At 34.0% G+C, this 23,911-nt stretch overlaps 2 protein-coding genes across 5 annotated transcripts in view; both read right to left on the bottom strand.

Annotated features, from left to right (window-relative positions):
• Positions 1–573, bottom strand: part of LOC137496842 (uncharacterized) — a 145,382-nt gene extending 144,809 nt beyond the window's left edge. For 3 of the 4 annotated variants that reach the window (XM_087276953.1, XM_087276954.1, XM_087276952.1), the window contains exon 1: positions 295–538. The gene's annotated coding sequence lies outside the window, so the exon portion shown is untranslated. Of the gene's footprint in view, positions 1–294 lie in introns of all 4 variants that reach the window. The other variant, XR_015504589.1, reaches the window with a different exon arrangement.
• Positions 1–23,911, bottom strand: part of LOC141376869 (uncharacterized) — a 601,238-nt gene that overhangs the window by 192,632 nt on the left and 384,695 nt on the right. The gene's annotated exons all lie outside the window — the stretch shown is intronic.

Genomic DNA, 23,911 nt, shown 5'->3' with positions numbered 1-23,911 from the left:
GGCTTTGTCTCAAATCACATACTATATAGCAATTGACAAACAGCAACTTACTACCTGCAACAGAATTACCTGAACTTCATAGAAAAATATTTTTACAATTTTAGCACGAAGATAAAATGCTTTAGTATGACAAACCAACTATCAGCACAAAAATATCATAAAATCAACAGCCAGTGCTACATATATTATTTTCAATTCAGCAACAAATCCTAAAAACATATTCCTTAATACATCATATTTCTCAATATTGCAGTTTTCACTGTAGTTTCAGCCAAATAAATGCAGTTTACTCACCTGTTACCAACAGCTTTTGATGGAAGGTAGCTAAATCCTGCTAGCTAAATGCTAACACATGGTGATGCACTGTATTGCAGCATGACTCTGAAGCTAAAGTTTGGCCAAGGAGTTGCTAGATTTGTTGTTTGGCAATTTTTGCAAATAAGGTCAGATTAAGGGGTTTGAAAGTTAATATTTAATATCATTAGGCTGGCACTGGCACTAATATTTGTAATGGCACTAATCCAAAATGATTTCACTTCCTGGATGATGATGTCACCAGGGCGTGGCTCTCGCAATTTAAAGGGATATCGCAGAATATTTACTAAGCCATGTTGCACACATATGAAAAATGTATCAGCTGATAACCATTTATTATTTTTTTAATATTTAGTAAATAGGCGATAGAAATGGGGGGAAATGAGTAATGCTTGAATTATTTCTAGATTGAATGAACATGCTTACAAAGTACACAAAATTACTATTTAGAATGAAACAAGTGTGCAAAAAAGCTAATTGTTTTTATGATATAATCACAAATACTTAATTAAAGACAATTAAGATGAATATTATAATAGATATTAAAATCACATTGCAATATTCTATTTAGTTACAAATGACTTTAGTTGAGGTGGAATGAACATTGTTTGCAATCACATGCATTTAAAGTGTTTTTACCCAGTTTTTGTATCAAAGTTAGCATGACCAACCCAGAAATTATTTAGTTTCAAACTATAAAGTTGTTGTAGTTTAAGGTTGTATAAAGCAAATAAAAAGCACAAAATAAGCAGAAAACACCCATTATTCGAAATATTAATAGATTCTTTTTATTTTTTTTGCACTGTAAATCAGTTAGAGAAGTGAATCAGGACTCATTTCATATATTTATTTTCCTTCAGCTTAGTTCTTGATTATCAGGGGTCGCTATAGCAGAATGAATTGCCAAGTATTCCAACATATGTTTTACAAAGCGAATACCCTTCCAGCCGCAACTCAGTACTGGAAAACACCCATACACTCTTACATACACACGCTCATACACTACAGTCAACTTTGTTCACCCAATTCCCCTATAGTGCATGTTTTTGGACTGTGGGGAAAACCAGAGCACTAAAACCCACACCAGCATGGGGAGAACATGCAAACTCCATACAGAAATGGCAACTGGCCCAGCCAGTACTCGAACCTGCGACCTTTTTTATGTGAGGTGACAGTGCTAACCACTGAGCCACCGTGCCACCCTCGAGCTCCATACAAAAAAAGCAAAAATTCTTTGCAGATTTTGTCTGACCCAGGCCATTAATCGGTAATAAATAAAGGAATAAGTATTCTGGTGTACATTTATTTTTAGTAAGTTTTATAAATGAGACATCAAGTGGGTTTCCACCTGGGCATACGCATCCCGAGACCTCTATAGATTGTGCAGCGCCATTAACGTGATTCAAGTCCTGTGAAAAGATGATGCAAACCATTGAGAACTTCTAGAGGTCTCCATAATCCTGGACCAGGCTGTATCCTGAGCAGATGCTGTGGTGGTCATGGAGGAGTGGAAGGCATCAGACTGATTCCTGAAAAAGCCCAGTGACAGACGTCTCCGCATTGATCTCATGGGCCTGCCTGAACACCCGCCAGTGATCTACTCCCACCAGCAGCTTCTCCACGATGGACGTCCAGTGTTCTCTAGCCTCCTAAACTGCAGCTTTGCACAGGAAGTGAAGCCAGAAGAGAAATGGTCTTGCTCAACTAAGCCTGGCTTCTCTCAAGGTTTTTCCCCTTCCCTTTCGTCAATTGGTGAAGTTTGTTTCTTGCCACTGTCGCCACTGGCTTGCTTGCTTTGGGACTTGTGGAGCTGCACATGATGGGTATGCTCTTCAGTGTTCGGACTTTCAGCAGTGAAAACTAAACCACACTGAACTGAACTGAACCACCCTGAGTATGCCCGATCTCGTCCGAACTCGGAAGTAAAGCAGGGTTGGGCCTGGTTAATACTTGGATGGGAGACTGTCTGGGAATATTAGGTGCTGTAAGCTTACTGAATTCCTTCATTTGAGGCGACGCAGTGGTGCAGTAGCTAGTGCTGCCACCTCACAGCAAAAAGGTCGCTGGTTTGAGCCTCGACTGGGTCAGTTGGCGTTTCTGTGTGGAGTTTGCATGTTCTCCCTGCGTTCGCATGTGGTACAGGTGAATATGGTAGGCTAAATTGTCCAAAGTGTCTGAGTGTGAATGAGTGTGTTTGGATGTTTCCCAGAGATGGGTTGCAGCTGGAAGAGCATTCGCTGCGTAAAACATGTGCTGAATAAGTTGGCGGTTCATTCCGCTGTGGCGACCCCAGATTAATAAAAGGACTAAGCCGAAAAGAAAATGAATGAATGAATGAACTGATCTAAACTGAACCTCAACTGTGAAAACTGGACCGACACAGTTTCAATTTACTAGAACTACATTGATCTACATTGTAAAAACACAATAGAAATAAAGACGAATAGAATTTTTAATGTTCAGTATAGTGCAAACTAAACCCAAAAAAAGCCAATGATTTAGAAAACACTCCACAAATCATTCTCCTGCACTGCTCTGTTTGGTTGACACAGAGAAGGGAGTTGCGGTCTGATGGTAATTCTGCACTCAATATATAAAAGGCTTGATTTTTCAGCAGCCGCTGCAGATTTGAGTTATCCATCAGGCCTCAAAAAAGGCCCAAACTCCCTGTCACGGCATGTGGACGTACGCTGACCGCTGCGGTCAGGCTTTTTTTCCCTGTGACGTGCTGAGTTATGATTGTTCTCAACAAGCCATTTTTCCTCTCCTGCCTTCCACCGCAACCATCACAAACTACCCGCCGACAACAAAGCTCAGCGAAGGAATGATGTGCAGCTATTTGTTTTGCAAGGAAATGAAATATTTATCGTCCGCGAACACCTACCAGGAGCAGGCAAAGGCTCATCTCTGGACCCTGTGGCAGTACGTCTCCTCCGGGGCCCAGACATGGCCCCGGTTGTTCCTGCTGGGAAACACCTCCACTTTTTTTTTAGCCTGGATTTCAAAGCCTCCAAAAAGGGAAGATTGTGACGTCCCAGGAAGAGGAATAGATGGAGACGCAGGGGTCGGCGCTGTGGTTCTAGTGTTGAGTCAATTACCATCTGGGCCAAACGGATGATCTCTGCTCAACATCAACACCTCCGAACAGCCGGTGTCCGGATCATGGGTTCTGGAGGGATGCTCTGCGACCCCGATTCATTCACGCTTTGTCATATCACCACATGCAGGGATTTAGATATTCGACTACTTTAATGATTTCTTTAAGTAGTTTTGAGGGAGTTATACTATGTAGCTACACTAAATAAGCCTCATACGCTGTAAAAAAAAAAGATCTGTTAATTAAAAGTTTCTGTATTTTGTGATTTGTTTAGTTTCCTGTTTATTTGCAGTTATGAATTGCATTATGGGCACTTATGCACTTTTGGCTTTTAATGTTGAAAATTCAACTCTACAGTTCAACAAAGTGACCCATTGACATTTAGAAATTAGAAGAAGTGCAAGCAATTATCATATAAAGTGCATCCGGAAGGTATTCATATCGCTTCACTTTTCCCTCACTTTTATGTTACAGCCTTATTCCCAAATTGATTAAATTAATTTATTTCCTCAAAATTCCACACATAATACCCCATAATGATAATGTAAAATATTTTTTTAATTGTTGCAAATTTATATAAAAAAAAAAACTGAAAAATCACATGTACATCAGTATTCACAGCCTTTGACGTGAATCTCTAAATTGAGCAGCTTAATTAAAGTTCACCTGTGGTAAATTCAGTCGATTGGACATGATTTGAAAATGCATACACCTGTCTATATAAGGCCTCAGGGTTGACAGTGCATGTCAAAGCACAAACCAAGCATGAAGACAAAGGAATTGTCTGCAAACCTCCGAGACAGAATTGTCTCAAGGCACAATGTTTGGAGAAAACATGTTTGGAGAAAACCAGGCACCGTTCATCACCAGGCTAATACCATCCCTGCAGGGAAGCATGGGGGTGGCAGCATCAAGCTGTGGGGATGTTTTTCAGCAGCATGAACTGGAAAACTATTCAGGATAGAGGGAAAGATGAATGCAGCAATGTACAGAGACATCCTGAATGTAAACCTGCTTCAGAGTGTTCTTGACCTCAAAATGGGGCGACGGTTCATCTTCCAGCAGGACAATTACCCAAAGCACACCGCCAAAATATCAATGGAGTGGCTTCACAACAATTCGGTGAATGTCTTTGAGTGGCCCAGCCAGAGCCCAGATCTAATCCTATTGAACATCTCTGGAGAGATCTGAAAATGGCTGAACACTGTCGCTTCCCATCTAACCTGATAGAGCTTGAGAGGTTCTGCAAAGAAGAAAGGGCAAAAATTAAAAAAGACAGGTGTGCCAAGCTTGTGGCACCATATTCAAAAAGACTTGAGGCTGTAATCGCTGCCAAAGGTGCATCAACAAAGTATAAAGCAAAGGCTGTGAATACTGATGTACAGTTGAAGTCAGAACTATTAGCCCCCTTTTGTTTTGTTTTTTTTGTTTTTTTTAATCTTTCCCAAATGATGTTTAACAGAGCAAGGAAATTTTCACAGTATGTCTGATAATATTTTGTCTTCTGGAGAAAGTCTTATTTGTTTTATTTCGGCTAGAATAAAAGCAGTTTTAAATTTTTTAAAAACCAATTATGGGACACAATAATTAGCCCCTTTAAGTTAATTTTTTTCTCGATAGTCTACAGTACAAACCATCGTTATACAATTACTTGCCTAATTACCCTAACCTGCCTAGTTCACCTTATTAACCTAGTTAAGCCTTTAAATGTCACTTTAAGCTGTATAGAAAAATCTTGAAAAATATCTAGTAAAATATTATTTACTGTCAGCATGGCAACGATAAAATAAATCAGTTATTAGAAATGGGTTTCTAAAACTATTATGCTTAGAAATGTGCTGAAACAATCTTCCCTCCATTAAACAGAAATTTGGGGAAAAAATAAACAGGGGCACTGATAAGTCAAGGGGGCTAATAATTCTGACTTCAACTGTACATGTGATTTTTTAGGTTTTTTATTTAAAATAAATTTGCAACAATTTCAAAAACTCTTTTCCACATTGTCATTATAGGGTATTGTGTGTAGAATTTTAAGGAAATAAATTAATTTAATAAATTTTGGAAGATTTTTTCAACACATTTCTAAACCTAAAAGTTTTAATAACTAATTTCTAATAACAGATTTCTTTAACTTTGCCATGATGACAGCACATTTGACCAGATATTTTTCAAGATACTAGTTTTTAGCTTAAAGTGACATTTAAAGGCTTAACTAAGTTAATTGGGCAAATAATTGCATAAATGATGTTTTGTTCTGTAGACAATAAAAAAAATGTGTAAGGACATTAATTATATTAACCTTAAAATAGTAAAAATTAAATAACTGCTTTTATCCTAGCTGTAATAAAACAAATAAGACTTTTTCCAGAAGAAAAAATATTATCGGAAATACTGTGAAAAATTGCTTGCTCTGTTAAACATCATTTGGGGAAAAAAAATAAATATATAAAAACATAATTCACAGGAGGGTGAATAATTCTGGCTTCAACTCTTTATATACACTGCAATAAAGTACAGATCCTTTAAAAAAGTACTTAAGTAGATTAATGAAGTGAAAATAAATCCCTGTGGGCTGTGCGTGGTTTAGGGCTCTCTGAAGGTGCGGATCAGGCCAATGTAAGCAGCTCTGGGTAAATCTGTATGTCAGAGAGCCTGTGTAAGTCCAAGGCCACAAGACTGACACTTGACGCACGTTTAGAGACATGTTCGGGCTGCAGGTCCGTGGAGGTGCAGCTCTGGACCGCTTCCCTTCAGTGGCTTGACCTGCTGATCCGGCCGCTGTTCAGACATGAACCAGAGTTTGGGGTCTGGACCCTTGAGTGTCACACACACACATGCACGCAGACACCCCCCACACATACACACAGATACACACGCACAGACTCAGGAACCGCTTTAGCATACTTATAAATCATTCACAATATCAGTCTTCAGCTGTTGAATAAGAGATTTCACTTTTCCCCATATGTAAATGACGACCTTAGATTAGACCTTATGCATGAAATATTACACACTTCAGCAATTCTGTTACTGGATACTTTCACATTATTGAGAGCAATAGTGATTGTGACACTCCTGCTGTTGGAGAAGCTACTTTTAAAAGTGATATTATTTGTATTTTACACACTATATACATTATGATCATAATTATTTCATGTTGTCTTGAAACATTCAATTTACTAATTTTATTTTTCTAAAAAAGCAATCAATCAATTAATAATTATGATTATAATAAGATATTGTTTTTACTACTATCATTATTACAATAAACATTATAAGATAAAAATTATGCAAATATTTAAAACATTTATTATTGATATTTTAATCCAAAAATAGCACAATTTATTATTATTATTATTATTATTATTAATAATAATATTAATAATAATAATAATAATCATCATCATCATAATTAATAACATATCGATAATGTTTTAACTGATATTATTATATAAATATGTACAACATTAAACATGTATTAATATTTGAATAATAAATTGCACAGTTAACTTTATTATTATTTTTAACAGTAATAATAATAATAATAATATTGTTATTACTACTATTAATATTGCATAAAATATTAGATAAAATATTATAGAAATAATTAAAACATTAAATAATTATATTTTATTCTTAAATTGCACAATTTATAATAATAATAATAATAATAGTTATTATTATTGTTATTATTTTATTTTATTTCTGTTATTATTATTATCATTATCATTATTATTATTAACATTATTACATAAACAACAGCAGCAGCAGCAGCAACAACAACAACAATAATAATAATTAATAACATATCAATTATATTTAATTATTTTATTATTATTATATAAATATTTACAAAATGTAACATTTATCAATATTTAAACAATAAATTGCACAGTTAACTTTTTGTTATTATTTTTTTCTTAATATTAATAATAATAATAATAATAATAATAATAATAATAATAATAATAAGAAGAAGAAGAAGAAGAAGAAGAAGATATTGTTATTACTACTATCATTATTGCATATCAAATATTAGGCAAATATTTAAAACACGTAATCATGATGATTTAATTTTAATTCTTTTCATAATAATAATAATAATAATAATAATAATAATAATAATAATAATAATAATAATAATAATAATTATTATTATTATTTAATAATAAATAACATATCAATAATATTTAACCACTATTATCATTATATAAATATGTACAACATTTGACATTTATTAATATTTAAATGATAAATTGCACAGTTCAATCATTTTTATAATTTTTTCTTAATAAAAATTATAATCATCATCATAATCATAATAAGAATAATAAATGGGTATGATTAATATTACTACTACTATTAATAAAAACAATTTATTAACTTTTTAATATTTTAACTATTATTATGTTATAATATATAATATATTATTAATATATATTAATAAATATATTATTTATTTTATGTTATATAAATATGTACAGCATTTAATAATACTATTCGAATGATAAATTGCACAGTTCAATACTTTTTATTATTTTTCTTAATAATAATAATAACAACAATAATAATAATAATAATAATAATAATAATAATAATAATAATAATGATGCTTTTAAAACCTCTGGACTTTTGGGTAAAGTTACCCATATTTTTTTATTGTTAAGTTTTAAAAGTTTAAAAATCTGTTTATGAACAGACCTACTCAGAATTAGGTACACCAAAACAACTAGGTTCACCAGGATACAGATTCAAATATTAACATACACTAATAAAACTTAAATAATGACCAAATCACAGCAGTACATCCAGCTAAAACAGTTTCAGTCTGAGTTTTACAGTGGTTTTGACCATGTCATTGGCCTCTCATTATCAGACGATGTTTTGGCTAAGCCGTGGCAAAGCTCTGGCGGAACGTCTGGTTCTGTTTAACCCAATTCATTGTCCAGCAAGGATCATGAAAGCAGGAGCAGAAGTGAAACGCAGACCAGCAGGAAACGTCTGTGGGTGTAAACCCTGTCAGAAACACTCGCTCTCTCCGTCCCGGGCCAAACAGCAGGCAGAGGAGAGACTGTAAAAGTCATTGAGCTCTCAGAGATGCTCTCAGTTCCTCTAATAGGCCAGAATAAAACATAAGCACCTTATTAAGAACCGGCTTCATTACATAGGCCTGCTTTTTATGGCCGGACTGATGTGATGGCAATTACTGGCGAATCTGAGAACACCTGGAGGAGGGCGAAGCGGCGGTGGGAGCTTTCTGACGCTTGTTTCGTTTCAGTTTTATGGCTTTTAAAGAGTCGAGACCTGACGTTCACCTCCAGCAACTACATGCTATTGATCTGAAGCAGCCGGGATGGAGAAACCACACAAGAAAATGTGTGAAAATGTACAGTTTTTTCGCTTTCTAAATCACCTCGTCCTCTTGATCAAAGAAGTTAATACTTCTAGGGTGAAATCTTAACAAGACGAAAGACTGGCAAATGAACTCTTTTTTACTGTAGTGTTGAATTTGATGTGAATGAGCATAATTTTTATAGGCGAAAAGACTTTCTGTAATCTCAGGATTAGAACAGTTACTGATTGTTGATTATTATTAACTTACTTTACAAATGAAGATATCACTTACAGACTGCCTCATTCATATACATTATATAATATATAGACTATTATAGTGCAAAACCTTTGAAAAAACACTCTTCTCTAAAGCTAATTTCTGACTTTTAAAGAGATGAGAGCTGATATTCAGCAGCCTGGATGGAGAAACCACACAAGAAAATGTGTGAAAATGTAAATTTGTTGCTTTCTAAATCATCTTGTCTGCTTGATCTAAGAAGGTAATTCTTCTAGGGTGACATCTTAACAAGACAATAGACTGGCAAATTACAGTAACTATTTTTTAATGTACTGTTGCATTTGAGGTGAATGACTATATTTTTTTAAAAAGGCAAGAAGATGTGGTTGTGTCATACTTTCTATAAGCTCAGGATTAGAATAGCTACTGATTGTTGTTGTTTACTGTTGACGTATTTTACAAATGAAGATATCACTATAACAGACTGCCTAATTCATTAAATGAATATGTAGATTGTAAAAAATGCAGGGTTCCACACAATTCAATGTTGTTGTCCCAACACAAATCGATTAAATCAGTGGTTCCCAACCTTTTTCTAACTGCGGACTGATCAACGCTTGACAATTTTACTGCGGACCCAAGGGGTGGGGGGTGGGCGGGGTTGTGGTTGCAGGGGATGGGGTGATGGGACGAGCGCGTGCACGTCTACAACGTCAGCTTTAGCCAATCCGAACAGTCAGACGCGTTCACGTCCAAGCGGTTTATGAGAATAAAAGCCTTTGAATATTTTTCCAGACACAATTAGCTGATAGAAATTAGTCAGATAACGTTTATATGTTCATCTTAATGCCAACCGTGTAAATAATTATCGATAAGATGCTTATGATAAGCTGTTGTTTGTTTACCTTCAAGCTTTGCGTGTGCCCGTGAAACAGCCCTTGAGCGCCAGAACATGTACATCTCGACATGGCAACAGGGTTTTCAGTGCTGTGTTAGCGATCTCTGGGTATTCTGCCATTACTTTAACCCAGAACACCGGCAGAGTTGTTGTTTCGAAACACTGTTTTAAGGTCGCCGTCATTTACGATCTCCAGCAGTTGGTCTTCTTGCAGGGACATGCTGGATTCAGCTGGTTTGTTGACAAATGGGTCACGTATCCATTCCCTAGCCGTTTGTGGGTCCATTGAGGTTGGGAAGTAGCGCTCAAACTCCTTTAACAGCGAAGACTGATGATCGGGCACGAGCTTGGTGAGTGAGGGCACAGGTTCAGTCTCACACAAAATCCCCGCTAATGTTTGAAACATGTCCAATATGCCTCAGTTTGGCTTTAAATGCAGCTACTTTATCTGCCAACTTAAAGATAATTAATTCTTGTGCGGCCCGGTACTGATTGATCCACGGAACGGTACCGGTCTGCGGCCCGGGGGTTGGGGACCACTGGATTAAGGCCCCGTTTACACTAGTGCGTTTTAGTTTTAAAAAGGCGTTTTAGAATGAAAACGATCCGCGTCCACACTCGCGTTTTACCCAGTGTTTCTGAACTGCTCTCCGTCCACACCAAAACGCTGAAAACGCACATCACGTGACCACACAGGCACTCTTTGGCAAGCGCTGCAGCTCATCTACCCAGATGAGAGCTCTGCTAGTCGGACTTCTCATCAAGCATCTCCCGCTGGATCTAATCTCACTATATTTATTAAACGGGAGATTTCATTCATCTTGTTGTTTTTAACAACATGTTCCCTGACTTTGGTCATTGGAATCTATTACTTGATCTTAGGTAACGTGTTTTGGCTGAGCGCAAAGATAAGTTAATGATTAATGTAAGCACGTACATTCTGTATATTGACTCATCGCTTGCCTTTATTTCCTATAATGTATAAACTTATTGTATGTTATACTTTTATAATGGCCATTATCGATTATTAAAACTGATATTCAGCAAAAGAGAGGGTGTGTTTCGTATTTTCACTGAAATAGAAAGGAGGCAGTTGTTATCGGCTCCGTTTTGTTATAAATATCCACACGGTGAAGATGACGCTCATATATGCAGCACGGCGCCTCAACATTTCTGCTGTCTGTTAAGTTGCTAATATTAAAATGAAAATAGGCAGTTAAATCATGTTTACATTTTATTGTTGAGAAAGTGAAACAACGTAGCCAGGGTGATGTGAATGAAGTTATAAAGTACACCGTTCCCTTTGAAGATTTACCCGTGTCCTCGGTATAGTCTGTTGTCCATATCAAACTGAGAAAAAGAGACTGCAGCCTTGATACTGAACTTACACAGAGAAGATACAGGACTGAACTGTGTGTGTAGGCTACTTAATATTGAGGAAAAGCCCCAATCAGAGAGGCGAATGTCGGCAGCCCCGCCTCCGTTTTCACATGTCTCCGTTTTCCATCATCCACACTGAGACGGAGCAGCAGCGTTTCAGAATGAAAACGGCCTCTCCAGCGTTTTCAAAACGCTCCGTTTTCGGCGCTTGAGAACTCCGGCGTAGTGTGGATGGATGGCATAACCGTAGCAAAACTTATGCGTTTTCAAACTAAAACGCATTAGTGTAAAAGGGGCCTAAGTTAACTTAACACTTTTAACACATTTATGAACAATTTAGTTGTCCCAATGAAATCTTAAGAATTGTTTTGTTTCAGCTCATTTTAATTAAGCAGTTTGAAAAAGTACAAAAATTTATATATTTTGTGAGTGTATTATAGAGCAAAACATCAGAGAAATACTCTTCTCTCAAGCTAACTTCTGGCTTTTAACAACATGAATGCTGATATTGAGCAGCCGGGATGGAGAAACCACACAAGAAAATGTGTGAAAATGTACATTTGTCCCTTTCCAAATCACCTCTTCCGCTTGATCTAAAAAGGTAATTCTTTTTAAACATTAAATTAAATTAAAATTCTAGTTAAACATTAACAAGACAAAAGACTGGCAAATTAACTATTTTTCACTTTATCATTGCATTTAAGGTGAATGACCATATATTTAAAAGCGAAAAGACTTTCTGTAATCTCAGGATTAGAATAGTTATTGATTGTTGTTTACTATTGACTTATTTTACAAATGAAGATATCAATAACAGACTGCCTCATTCATAAAATGAATGTATAGACAATTATAGTACAAAACATCTTCTCTAATGCTAATTTCTGGCTTTTAAAGAGATGAGAGCTGATATTTAGCAGCCTGGATGGAGAAACCACACAAGAAAATGTGTGAAAATGTGAATTTTTCCTTTTTCTCGTCTGCTTAATCTAAAAAGGTAATTCTTTCAGAACAAAATCTTAACAAGTGTCATGATCACCAGTGATCTAGTCCTTGCAGATCGCTGGAAAACATGCACTGCCACTGAAATGAACTACAAATCCCGTCATTACCTGCACTTCCACACCTGGCCCAGATCCACCTTGATAGCAAACTCAACTGAAGCCTGTGAGGACTGATTACCTAGACCAGGGGTGGGCAAACATATGTATATATATATATATATATATATATATATATATATATATATATATATATATATATATATATATATATATATATATATATATATATACAGTGTTGGGCAAGCTACTTGACAAATGTAGTGAGCTAAGCTATTAGCTAGTCTACTTAAAATGTAGCTTAACTACACTAAAGCTACCCACTGGTAAATGTAGCAAGCTAGGCTAAAAGTTACATGGCAAAAGTAGCTTAGCTACATCCAAGCTATTTTTACAATTTTCATTATATATATATATATATATATATATATATATATATATATATATATATATATATATATATATATATATATATATATATTTCAAATATATATATATATATATATATATATATATATATATATATATATATATATATATATATATATATATATATATATATATATATATATATGAAATCAGAAGTTTACACATCCACTGTATAAAAAAGGCACATAACCATTTAAAAAAAAAGCACAGCATCAGAAATTAAGTGATTGCATCTTAACGTACTTCTTGAGGTATGGTCACAAGGAATTGTGCTTCAGAAATAACTACTCTCCCTCAGTCTTCTTTCCATCAAGCAAGTTTCATCAGAGGTGGCAAAAACTTTCTTGTAGAACACCGTAAAACAGAAACAAGAAGAAATCATCCTTTTCCCTATCATATGGATTTACTTTCTTCGGCTAGACACCGGCCTCACAGCTCAGTGAACGTCGGTGTCGTCACTTATTGATCCACGATCGGTAAATGTAGCTTATGTGGACGCTACTGCGCTACTTGACTAATAAAATAGCTTCGCTTCTGAAAAGGTATTTGATTTAGGCTGTAGCGATGTAGTTAAGCTAGTAGCGTCACTATATACTGCCCAACACTGTATGTATATATATATATATATATATATATATATATATATATATATATATATATATATGAAATAAAAAGTTTACATCCACTGTATAAAAAGGCACAAAACAATTTAAAAAAAAAGTCAGATGTTAAAGTGACTAAACTTTTTCTCTTTTAGGTAAGTTAGGATTATGAAATTTGTTTCTGTTATGCTTAATTGCAGAATAAAGAGAGAGAGATTTTTTTTTGAGATTTTATGTATTATAATGTATTATAACTTATCTTAAAATTCAAGTTTAAATACAAAAAGATAATTATGCCTCTGAAAAAGCTCAGATGATGGTGTCAAGGTTTTGGAAGTTTCTGATTGGCTAATTGACAATATTTGAGTTATTTAGAGGCACAAATGTAGAATAGTATTAAAGGAAAACCTCAAACACACTGCTTCCTTGTGTGACAACATGGAGAAATCAACAAGCCAGAATCAACAACAAAGCCAAATTACAATTTGCTAAATGACACTGGGAAAAAGAATCATTTTTGGAGACATGTCCTGTGGTCTGATGGAACTAAGATTGAACTGTTTGGCCATAATGGCCAGTGTCCATTTGGAGGACAAAGAGGAAAGCTTACAAGCCTAGCAACACCATCCCAACTGTGAAGTATGGGGGCGGCAGCATCATGTTGTGGAGCTGTTTTGCTGTAGGAGGGACTGGTCCACTTCACAGCATAGATGGCATCATGGAGAAAGAACATTATAGAAACACTAAAGCAACATCTCAAGACATCAGCCAGGAAATTAAAACTTGGCCACAAATGGGTTTTCCAAACAGACCATGGCCCTAAGCATACTGCCAAATGAGTTCAGATGTGATTTAAGGACAACAGAGTGAATGTTTTGGAGTGGCCATCACAAAGCCCTGATCTCAATCATATAGAAAATTTGTGGGCAGAGTTGAAAAAGCTTGTGCGAGCAAGAAAGCTTACAAATCTGACTCAGTTACACCAATTCTGTCAGGAGGAATGGGCCAAAATTCCTTCAAACTATTGTGAGAAGCTTGTGAAAGGATACCCAAAACATTTGACCAAAAGTATACAGTTTAAAAGCAAAGGCAAAAAAAAAAAAAAAAAAAAAATACCAAGGAAATGTATGTAACTTTTGACTGTATAGATATTAATACAAAAATTCTTTAAAAAAAATTATCTCATTATTCTGGCATTAAGCAAATGTAAATCAGTTAGGTAATCCTAACAGACCTAAAATAGTAAACATTTTGTATGATTTACCATCAGACATTTAAAAAAAATGGTTATGTTCCTTTTTTAGAGTGTATGTAACAACACACACACACACGCACACGCACACGCACACACACACACACCCACCCACCCACACACACACACGCACGCACGCACGCACGCACGCACGCACGCACGCACGCACGCACGCACGCACACACACACACACACACACACACACACACACACACACACACACAAAAGGTTAAAAAGCATAATAGGACCCCTTTAAATTCATAATTAAACCTTAACCCAGCAAATAAATGTATTCATATTTTAGCCAGGTTCAAAAAACAGCTTGTGGAAAAATGGGAAATATAAAATGGGGAAAAAATACTCTATATAGCCTACCCTTACAGAAAAAAAACACACATCCATAAATTGCATTTCCTATGGAAGTGTTATAAACTCCACAAATGTCATGCACATTTTATTCTCCCTCTGGTCATATGGAAAGGTGGTTTGACCAGTCCATTCACCTGTGTGGAGCACACTGAAAATTGCAAAGTTTTCCAAGAAGTATATGGTGTTCTTATAACTCTAGGTGTCTGGTGCAAATGAAGAGGAAATGAGTGTGTCTACACCTATTAAAAATAAATAATATAAACATTACAAAACATAACAATAAGTTTCAAGAAATATTCTCAGATCCTTAGATATCAACATAGAGAACAAAGAAACTACAAAGGCATCTGCTTGTGAGTTTTAGAGTAAAGATAGTGAATAAACAACAAGCCTGTACACTATTGGAGCTGTTTAAGCCATTATAAAGCATGAATGCTAAAGCCATTAGAGGACGAGGGAAGCAGAAAAGAGTAATTGTTCTTGTATTGAGGCCCATGACTCTGCAACATCAAAGTCATTGTGATTGAGTCCGTCTCATCATGCCGATTTCCCCCCTGCCGATAAATCTACCTGGAGAAATGCTTTTGAATGCGTGCATTTGATCTGGTATGCAGGCGACACATGTCACTGTGGTCTTTCATAGCCTGCCATGTGGGCAAAACTTGATTTCTTTTGGCACCAGGGCACAACAGAGAGTGCGGATTTCAATAGTGGTGGATCTTTGCATGTAGAGGAGCTGCTGGAAACCACATTTGTTTTTCAGGACAACCGTACAATAATCCAAACAAACTCTGTCTCAGGCGCAACACCATCAGACGTCCCACAGTGCTCACACACACATGCAGACACACACTTTTCTTTACTTATTCATCCTGTTCTGTATTTCATAGACCGACCTTCTGGTGGCATCAGAATTTAAAAGATTAAAAAGGAAATCTCTAAGAATGAACTAAAGAAAAGCAGGAATGGATACACGAACTCCCCTAAAACAGTTGTTTTTATTTTAAATAAAATAAACAGCTTAAAAAACAACAATAATAATAATAATAATGATAATAATAATATTTTTAAATTGAAATAAAATAAACACCTCAAAAACATAATAGTCATAATAAAAATATGTTGCAATAACAATAACAATAATAATATTAACAATAATAATAATAAACAGCAATACTGTTAATAAAAATAACGTCAACAACAACAACAATAATAATAAATAGAAATAATAGTAATAATAATATTAATAATAATAATAATATAAATAAATAAATAGCAATATTAATAATGATAAACAACAACAACAACAGCAACAACAACAACAGCAACAACATCTACGACAACAACAACAACAACAGCAACAACAACAACAACAACAACAACAACAACAATAATAATAATAATAATAATAATGATAATAATAATATTTTTAATTTGAAATAAAATAAACACCTCAAAAACATAATAGTTATAATAAAAATATGTTGCAATAACAATAATAATATTAACAATAATAATAATAAATAGCAATACTGTTAATAATAATAACGTCAACAACAATAATAATAAATAGAAATAACAGTAATAATAATATTATTAATAATAATAATAATATAAATAAATAAATAAATAGCAATATTAATAATGATAAACAACAACAACAACAACAACAACAACAACAACTGCAACAACAACAACAACAACAACAACAATAATAATAATTATTATTATTATAACAATAAGATTAATAATAATAATAACAATACAATAACAATAATAATAAACAGCAATAATGTTAATAATAACAACGAAAACAACAATAATAATAAAAAATTATAATAAATAGCATTCTAAGTAATAATAATAATAATAATAATAATAAATAGCAATATTAATATCAAACAACAGCAACAATAATAAATAGCAATGAAAATAATGATAAACAGCAAAGATACTACTAATAATAACAATAACAACAACAATAATAATAATAATAATAACAAATAGCAATATTAATAATGATAAACAACAACAACAACAGTAATAATAATAATTACAACAATAATAAAAGTATAATTATAACAATAATAATAAGACTAATAATAATATTAATAATAATAATAACAATTAAAACAATAAGACTAATAATAATATTCACAACAATACTAATGCTACCAGTAATAATAGTAATAATATAAATAATAATAATAATAATATAATAATAATAATTATTATTATTATTATGATAATAATAATAATAATAATAATAATAATAATAATAATAATAATAAATAGCAATACTAACAATAACATTAATACTACTACTACTACAACTAATGATGATAATAATAAATTAATAATAATAATAATCCCAACCTCAACTAAATATGAAAAAAGACCACTTGAAAGTAACAAAATAATATTATAATATATACATTTTTTTTAACAAAACATGTTTTAAATCGCAGAGAAAGCATTTGTGTGTGTGTGTGTGTGTGTGTGTGTGTGTGTGTGTGTGTGTGTGTGTGTGTGTGTGTGTGTGTTGTATTCATTAGGCTGCAGTGTGAATGAAAGCTTGCTGTCGCTTTGCTTATGTGGAGTGTCGTGCGATTGACAGCACATCAGCACAGACTGACAGCTGTAATTACACATATCACTCACAGCACAATACCTGAAATTAAGCAGACGCTCAGTAATGGACAATCTGCTCCCACTCTTCAGTTCAACTGCTGAACAAGTCGTTCAATGCAATACTGAGATGTCAAAAATTCTGACATGTTTTGATGAATAATAAAGCATCAGAAACGACAACAAATGTAATTTATGTTAAATGCCTGTTTTTCATATTAGCAGAAAATGTATATGAGACTAATAACTGGACACACCCTATTGTGTGAGATCTTTATGACCTCATTTAAAAAGGTTGTTTAATGTGCAGGTACTTTATGATACTTTTTCAATTGAAGTTGTTTGAAAATTGAACAAAAAAACAACAACACAAAAATATAGCACTCTTTTTGTTATTATACCTATTAAAGTAACCCTTTTTGCAGCATATGTCAATATTGTAATACTATACTTAGTAAAATGCTTGACAAAATAAAATAAAATAAATATATTTACATGTATATATATATATATATATATATATATATATATATATATATATATATATATATATATATATATATATATACAGTATATGAGCAATATCAATCCACGAGGGGCAGAGAACTTGTGCAAATAATAAATTATTATAAATGACAAAAGCTATGGTAAAAATCTGTTGACATTTTTTTGTTTACATATCATTATCTGACTAAATGTACAAGTAAATATATCCATATTACAAAATATCACAGACATTTAAATGACATTTTAAAAAATGTTCTTTGTTGTCTTAAATAGAATTATATTTTGCTTTTTTCTCTTTTTTTACTGTATTTGTATCAAATAAATACAGTTTCAGTGAGCAGAACAGGGTGTCCACGGGGTCTTAAAAAGTCTTAAAATGTTTTACATTTGAAAAACTACATGTTAGGCCTTAAAAAGTCTCAAATTCACTGAATTGTTGTCTTTTAGGTATTAAATCAGTTTCAAACTAATTTTTACCTTCCTTTAAGTTCATGTAAGGCTACCCAATCCAACACCCATCCAATCACTAACGATTCATCTCAATAAAACTTTTAAAACTCTATTTATGACTTTATTTATCAATATGGTTTAATTTTCTTCCTTGCAATAACATTTCTTTAATTGCTCTCCATGTTTTATAGTCCATAAGTTGATGACACTGATCACCAGCGATCTAGGCTTTGCAGATGACTGGAAAACATGCATTGTCACCCAGTCTACAATTCTGCACTGTAAAAAAATAATCTGTAATTTTATGGCTTATTTCTGGCAGCTGGGGTGCCAGAAAAAAAAAAAAAAAAAAGTAAAATAATGGCTGTTAAATTACAGGAATATACCATAAAATAATAGATATTCAATTACAGAAATTTAATGGAAATTTGAATTTAAGGAAATTTCTGTAATTTAATATTCGTTATTTAATGGTATATTTCTGTAAATTAACGGCTGTTATTTCACAAAATTTTTTTCCTGCACTCCAGCTGCCAGAAATAAATTACGGATTTCTTTACAGTGTGCCACTATATGAACTATATATGCCAGAAGTCATTGCTCCAATCACTCCTGCCACAGCTGATAGTCATCTGGACACTGACACACACAATCATCATGGACTGATTATCTGGACTACATATTCACCTCTCATACACACACACATTGCTGAGTCTTGTTATCCTGTAGCATTACAAAGCATTTTATTTTCTAGCATTTGCCTTGTTTTGACCCTTTTCCTAGTTTTATTGTTTTCATCGTTTTCATCGCCGCCTACAAGTTTCTTGACTGCGATTTTGAATTTCCTGAATGCTTCTGTTTGCCCCTGTCTTGACCGTTGCCTCCTGACTAATCTGTTTAATAAACATGGATCCTCAACTCCACTGTCAAAACCACTCTGTTACAACTGACCCGGTCAGTTCTTTTGGTGGGACAAGTAAAAATCTTTTAGAAAAATAACACTTAATACTGTATAAGTCTGAAATTTTATTTATAGTGGTCTGAAAAAGATTTAAATTCGACTTTGTGAAACCTGCAAAACCCCTGGCACAAGAATTAACTTCAAATGCGTAACAAAAACAACCCTTAACTCAAACACAATTCAAAGTCAAAAGTCAAATGCTTGTTTTATTTGTATTTAGTCTCCAACAGCTATAAAATAAGTTAATGATACGTCTTTGAATTAATGAAAACTCTGTTCATCAAACAACTAAAATGAGCCAGATTTTCCCTTTTCAACAAATCAAATATATTTGAATATGTTAAAAAGGTCCCTAACAGGAACCTCTAGCAGATCAGTGTCCCACTCAAAGACAAAATATATATAATAAAAATGAAGAAATAATTGAGGAAAGCCGGGGGATATTCATACGGGTCGAGGGAGACTGGAGTTCTCTAAACCCACTGTACCGCCGGATATTAACCAATCGAGCAGTGTTTTTTTCCCTCTTCCTCTTCGGTCTCTCCATTCCACATTTGGCCCGAAAAGGCTGCAGGCTTGAAAATAATCGTAATGAACAATTCAAAAAGAACAATAATGAGCCTTTTATATTCACTGGCTAAAAAGATTGTAATAATCAGGATAATTATGTTATATTTCTCCAGGTCATCCCTCATTAAGATCAGAGGCGCGGGCTGTGAAACAGCTCAGTGTTAATTTGGTGTCCTCTTTGTAAGAACAAAGTCGTCCTGCGGTCAGGTTAGTCAGAGGACAATCAAACCGAAGCGGTGATGTGGTGAAAGCAGCCCTGTAGGCCAACACCATCATCCCCAGCCATGACAGAAAAGACACACTGAATGAGAGATGGCCGTAAAGAGTGGCAGTGCTGGAGAAAACACAGGGCAACCAGCCTTGACTTAAAAACTAACTAAATCACAGCAATAGGCAGGTTTTCATTCTAAAGTGAAGCGAATTATTCAGAGTTTGCAAACAAAGAAAATATCCCAAATGCGAATGACATAATGATGACAGCTGTTCTATTTGCATTAATCTCTTTTCACAGTCCAAAAAATGTAATATATATATATATATATATATATATATATATATATATATATATATATATATATATATATATATTTTTTTTTTTTAGATATATAATATACACACACACACACACACACACACACACATATATATATATATATATATATATATATATATATATATATATATATATATAAACAGTTGAAGTCAGAATTATTAGCCCCCGTGAATTATTAGTGCCCCTGTTTTTTTTTCCCCCAATTTCTGTTCTGTTCTGGGAAGATTGTTTCAGCACATTTCTAAGCATAATAGTTTTAAAAACTTATTTCTAATAACTGATTTATTTGATCTTTTTTATGATGACAGTAAATAATATTTTACCAGATATTTTTCAAGACACTTCTATACAGCTTAAAGTGACATTAAAAGGCTTAACTAGGTTAATAAGGTGAACTAGACAGGTTAGGGTAATTAGGCAAGTTATTGTATAATGATGGTTTGGTCTGTAGATTATCAAAAAAAAAAATGCCTAAAGGGGCTAATAATTTTGTCCCAAAAATGTTTTTAAAAAAATTAATAACTGCTTTTATTTTAGCCGAAATAAAACAAATAAGACTTTCTCCAGAAGAAAAAAAATATAATCAGACATACTGTAAAAATGTCATTGCTCTGTTAAAAGTCATTTGGGAAATATTTAAAAAAGAAAATAAAAATCAAAGGGAGGCTAATAATTCTGATTTCAACTGTATATATATATATAGTTGCTCAAACAGTCCAGTCTGTTGACATTATCAGGGGACAATGTGGCCCTTATCTTTTGTGAGTGAGAACTGTCTCTCACAAGCAGGATCACTGAATTAGCAAATGCATTTCAGTGCCTAATTTTGTTTGCTGCGACAAGGACGTAAAAAGCATCAAGCGATACATTAAGGCACACACAGGTATGCGTTGTGTCACACCAAAGACTAATTCTTACAGGGACTTTGGTCACACCATCTATAATCATTTAAACAACTTTGAGGGATACGGACAATGCTCGCAGAACAGCGCAGCCGGAGCGACTCCCTTCAGATTTAACATGCATTATCGCATTCATCAAATTTGCTTAAACTAAGGGTTCTAAAGTATGGCTATATTTCATAAGGATACTGACACAACAACGCGAAGCAGACGCTTTACAAAAGTAGCATTTAAAGTCTATATATTTTTTCCTTAAAGCTTTATATGAGCTTGATAATTTAATTTAATTTATTTGACAGATAAAAGTACAATTTACAAAAAAATCTCTGCCAATCAATGGCATTTCATAGACAATAGGGTTTGTCAAGCTCCGAAATGAACAAACCACTCCATGAAACTAATACCGAATTATCTTTTGGAAAATATGTACTTTCAAAAAGCCCTCACATTCTTTGTTTGGTCTGCTTCAGGAAGGATCAAGCCTCAATTAGGGAGGTCAGACCCCCACTAAACCCCCCATAATTCACACCCTGGTCAGGAGAAGGAATGGGAATTTTGTGAAAACATTGCAATTGGATAGGCGTGACGACTCATTGCTGAAGGCAGGGGCGAAAGAGAGAGCGCGAGCCGACCAAAACTGACCTCTGTCAGGGCCTGGCAAGACTTCAGCCTTTACCCGGCAGGCCTTCAGATACGGCTGACCCCTGAATTAATCTCTGTTCTGCCTCCATCACACGCAGCACAACACCCTACTGATGCAATGAAAGCTCTTTCTAATAATAAACTGCCTGCAAAAAGAGAGAGGGAGTGAGAAAAAAAAAGGAAAATACATCCATGGGTCCATGCCTCTGATACCAAACCTTTTGACCAGCAAAATACAAACCATCACAACAAAGCCACAAGACATGCCGGGCGAATGATTTGTTACCATGTTCGGATAATATTTCAATTTAATTTTTGGTTACATGCTTTTGCCATTTCATACGTTTAAATAGCTTTACTTTTATTGTATTTCCTTTTCAGTTTTGGAAATTAAAGTACCTATTTTGTACACCAATAGCATTTCACTACTATTTATATTTTATTTAATCTAAATGTCAGTTCCTGAAAACATTGTTTTAAGAAGTGTTAGGCTACGTTTGAAGCATTTTAAATACAAATGAACTGATTGTAAACCCAATCCCCGTCCACTTAGATCCACAAAATGACTAAAAACAAAAAAGTGCATAACATTTTAATTTAATGGCTAATTTACATGGATTTGTCCAATACATCCATACATTTTAGTATGATTTGCTCATCCCCCAATGACAGTTGGGTTTAAGGGGACACCTCTTTAAGTTTTCGTTTTCATACAAATAAAATCAAATGAATTTAAGAGTTCGCCCTAGCCGATGATTGATTATAAAGTGTTGCAGGGCGAGAGGGGAGTCTGAGCTCAGATACTGTAGGTCTTGAGAGCTATGCATTAGCAATGGAGATTGTATGCTGAATTAATTGCTTGCCTATAATGACGATTTAGTTTGTCAATTTATTTATGTTACATGTTTTGTTCTGTGGGAAGAAACCGGAGTGCCCGAAAAAAACCCATGCAAACATAGTGAGAACATGCAAACTCCACAGTGAAACGCCGACCTGGCCAGGTAAGGACTGGGTCAGTGAAATTCTTGCTGTGAGGCAATGATACTAACTATTGGCCTCCGTGCTGCCCTGATAAGGAAAGGGGAGGAGTAGGGGTGGAATGGGGGATTCTTCAAGAAGACGATGGCTAAGGTAAGATCCTTTGATTATTTATAGTGATTCAGGAATTGTCTGATTGGTGGATCGTGCATTAGCTAACGTGGATCAGCTGTTATTAATCATAAGCACATGTTCCTCTCGAAATTAGTTTAAAAAAAAAAACAATTTCAAACACATTTTACAATACGTAAAACAGATATGTTTCCTCGTGAAATCAGGCAGAAATGCAGTATTTTGCATTCCAGGTCAGTAGATGGCGATGTCATTTTCTAAAGAAACACTACATGCTCATATACAATCCTTCAATTCAATTCAATCAATTCATCTTTATTTCTATAGCACTTTTACAATGTAGATTGTGTCAAAGCAGCTTAACATAGAAGATCATAGTAAATTGAAACCAGTTCAGAGTCAGTTCAGTTTTCAGTGTTCAAGTTCAGTTCAGTGTGATTATTTAGTTATTCACTGCTGAAAGTCTAAACATTGAAGGGCAAATCCATCAATGTGCAATGATGCATACAAATCTATACATTTTAACTTAAAAAGTGCAAATCTATGGCATTTTATCAACTGTTTATTATTTTAAAAATAAAAACATTATTATTCATTAATCATTATTCATTAT

The sequence above is a fragment of the Danio rerio genome, chromosome 12, assembly GCF_052040795.2.
Source record: "Danio rerio strain M-AB ecotype USA chromosome 12, GRCz13ab, whole genome shotgun sequence".
NCBI classification, from domain to species: Eukaryota; Metazoa; Chordata; class Actinopteri; order Cypriniformes; family Danionidae; genus Danio; species Danio rerio.
This window is presented reverse-complemented; position numbering and strand designations above follow the sequence as displayed.